This window comes from Ursus maritimus, unplaced genomic scaffold, assembly GCF_017311325.1.
Source record: "Ursus maritimus isolate PB19 unplaced genomic scaffold, ASM1731132v1 scaffold_2, whole genome shotgun sequence".
NCBI classification, from domain to species: domain Eukaryota; kingdom Metazoa; phylum Chordata; class Mammalia; order Carnivora; family Ursidae; genus Ursus; species Ursus maritimus.
In genome coordinates this window covers 89,605,588-89,609,354 of record NW_024424452.1, presented here as the reverse complement: position 1 = coordinate 89,609,354, position 3,767 = coordinate 89,605,588, and the positions used below count along the sequence as shown (strand labels likewise).

General features: G+C 34.3%; 1 pseudogene; it reads left to right on the top strand.

Annotated features, from left to right (window-relative positions):
• The first annotated feature begins 2,201 nt into the window (after positions 1-2,201).
• Positions 2,202-2,304, top strand: LOC121104105 (annotated as a pseudogene).
• The last annotated feature ends 1,463 nt before the right edge of the window (positions 2,305-3,767 follow it).

Sequence of the window (3,767 nt, the reverse complement as noted above, 5' to 3'; positions counted from 1 at the left end):
CAACATCACAACTACCTGAACAATAGACATGTTTTATTGGCGAAATGATGTTTCTGTGTTACTATGCGTCTGCACCAGTAGGTTGGTTCAGGAATCAATATGTGAGAGTTTTGTTTAGAAAAAAAAATTGCTATTTAGATTCAGGAACCCAAATGAATTCAAGTAGAATAAGTAAAAAGAAATCCATATATAGTGTATGTTAGTAAAAATGAGGACATCAAAGACAAAGAGAAACTAAAGTAGCAAAGAAATAGAAAAGTAAAAAGAAATGCATGTACATTTATGAAGCTATGCAATATACTAACGAGGGGAAGCTATTCACTTGAGGTCTTTGTGAATGATGCACTTGAGAACTGAACAATACTTGTTCCAATCAGGGTTATGTGACATCCCAGTGTCTACAAAAAGTGATGAGTAACCCGTCAATGATTGTACCCATTGACAACAATGAAAGCCATAGATATTTTACATTTCTCTATTTCTATTTATACATAAATATTATATTTAAAATGCTAAGATAAAGCAACTTTCAATGCAGAAATTTATATCCAAAGAAACTATCTTTCAATGTCAAGTCTGAAACAAAGAGGTTTTCAAAAAAGTGGTAAATAAAAACTAAGAAAGATTAGCACAAATAAGCTTTGCTAAGAATCTTGAAAGGATGAAGGAATGAAAGAGAATAATCTGAGAATAATACTACGGTCTAGTATTCCATGAATGATATAAGCAAAAGGAGAAAAGAAAGAAATGCTACATCTAGGTAAACTAACCAACTGGACCATCTAAAACAATAATAAAAATGTCTAATGTATGAGACGAAAATTTTGGATAAGAATTTCATGAATTGAGAGAAGCATGATTTGCAGTACAGAATTCTAAGTTCTCTTTTTTGATTGAAAAGATGGTTGAAAAATTAATTAATGTTAGAACTTATTAACCATTAAAAAGAAACTTCTTAACCATATTAGTAATTACAAAAAGAAGATAAGTAGAAAAGAGTAACTTACAAATTAATAGAAAAAAAAAGAATTGGGGGGAATAGAGAATTTTAAAAATATGAAAAGGGACATTGGGTATTCTTTCCTGCTTTGTCAAAGATTAATTGACCACATAATTGTGGGCTTATCTCTGGATTTTCTGTTCTGTTCTATTGATCTATGTGTCTATCTTTGTGCCAGTACCATACTATCTTGATCACTACAGCTTTGTAGTATAATTTGAAGTCCAGAATTGTGATGCCTCCACCTTTGCTTTTCTTTTTCAAGGCTGCTTTGGCTATTCACCAAAGAGTGACACCAAGGGTCTTTGGTGGTTCCATACAAATTTTAGAATTATTTGTTCTAGCTCTGTGAAAAATGCTGGTGGTATTTTGATAGGGATTGAATTAAATGTGTAGATTGCTTTGGTAGTATGAACATTTTAACAATATTTGTTCTTCTAATCCATAAGCATGGAATGTCTTTCCATTTTTTTGTGTCATCTTCAATTTCTTTCATCAGTGTTTTATTCAACATTCAGAGTACAGATCTTTCACATCTTTGGTTAGGTGTATTCCTAGGTATCTTATGGTTTTTGGTACAATTGTAAATGGGGTTAATTCCTTGATTTCTCTTTCTGCTGCTTCATAATTGGCATATAGAAATGCAACAGATTTCTGTACATTGTTTTTATATCCTGCAACTATACTGAATTTGTGTACCAGGTTTTTTTTAAGATTTTTATTTTTATTGGAGAGAGAGAGAGCACCCATACAAGCAGGGGGAGGAGCACAGGGAGAGAGACAAGCAGACTCCCTGCTGAGTGAGGACCCTGACATGGGGCTCAACCCCAGAACCCTGAGATGATGACCTCAGCCAAAATCAGACACTTAACTGACTGAGCCACCCAGGGTCCCTGAATTTCTGTATCAGTTCTATAATACCAAGAGAAGATGGAGATTATAAAGCAAAAAGCATTGTTAGAAGCTTATTACTATTGAGAAAATGTTCAATTCCCCTGTTATAGAGATCTAAACTGAAATATACCTAGTAATTTAACTTCAAAATACATAAAGCAAAAACTCCTGACCTACAAGAAAAAACTGACAAATTTTTACATTATAGCAGAAGTAACACTTCTTTCTCAGTAAGTAATTAATCCATCAGATAAAGCATCAAAAAGGATAGGGATTTGAACTCATGATTTAAAAGTTTTATATAATGAAGACTATACTTTCAGGGATCATTTCTATAGTTTGTTACTAGAGAAGTTTCTCTAAAAGTTAAAAATTGAGCTACCCTATGATCCAGCCATTGCACTACTGGGTGTTTACCCCAAAGATACATACGTAGTGAAGAGAAGGGCCATACGCACCCCAACGTTCATAGCAGCAATGTCCACAATAGCTAAATCGTGGAAGGAGCCGAGATGCTCTTCAACAGATGACTGGATTAAGAAGTTGTGGTCCATATATACAATGGAATATTACTCAGCTATCAGAAAGAACGAGTTCTCAACATTTGCTACAACATGGACGGCACTGGAGGAGATAATGCTAAGTGAAATAAGTCAAGCAGAGAAAGACAACTATCATATGATTTCTCTCATCTATGGAACATAAGAACTAGGAGGATCGGTAGGGGAAGAAAGGGATAAAGAAAGGGGGGGTAATCAGAAGGGGGAATGAAACATGAGAGACTATGGACTATGAGAAACAAACTGAGGGCCTCAGAGGGGAGGGGGGTGGGGGAATGGGATAGACCAGTGATGGGTAGTAAGGAGGGCACGTATTGCATGGTGCACTGGGTGTAATACACAACTAATGAATCATCGAGCCTTACATCAGAAACCGGGGATGTACTGTATGGTGACTAACATAATATAATAAAAAGTCATTAAAAAAAATAATAAAATAAAAAATAAAAAAAATAAAAGTTTTATATAATGGATATGTATAGAACTCCAACGCCCACACTGGAGCATACACACGTTCCACAAACACATTTATGAAAATTTACCTCACTCTTGGTCATAAAATAGGTTTGAAAATATATGTATTTTAGACATGATACCTTCTGATCAAATAAAAATTATAATTAAATCACCAAAGACAATATTTTAAAACATTTGAAAAAAGGAAATGTACTAATAATAACCTAATAGTCAGAAAATGAATCATAATGGAATTTAGGAAATACTAAAATGATTTTTAAATTGTGCATAGATACAGGCACACACTCTTGCGCAATTCAGGTAAAGTGGTAGACAAAAATTTATATACTTATATGCTAGCATTAGCAAAGAAAAAATGTTGGAGCACCTGGCTGGCTCAGTGGTTGAGCGTCTGACTCTTGATTTCAGTTCAGGTCATGATCTCAGGGTCGTGGACTCGAGCCCCACATCAGCCTCTGTGCTTGGCAACGAGTCTAATTGAGAGTCTCTCTCCTTCTGCCCCTCCCCCTGCTTGCACGTGCACTCTCTCTAATAAATAAAATCTTTAAAAAAAAGAAAAAAATGCTAAAAATTAATGAGCTAAGCATCTAACTTAACGAGTTAGAAGAATAAGCCCAAAGAGAGCAGAAGAAAGGAAATACTAAAGGTAAGACATTAGAAAGGATAAATGTAGCCCAAAATTGTTTCTTCAAGGACTAAAAACATGGACACACTTCTGGCAACACTAAGCTAGAAAAAAAGGAGAAAAATCACAATATTAACAGTGAAAACCATACATGCAACAAAGATTTAAAAGATGAGAGATTATTAACAACTTTATGCCAGTAAATTTGAAC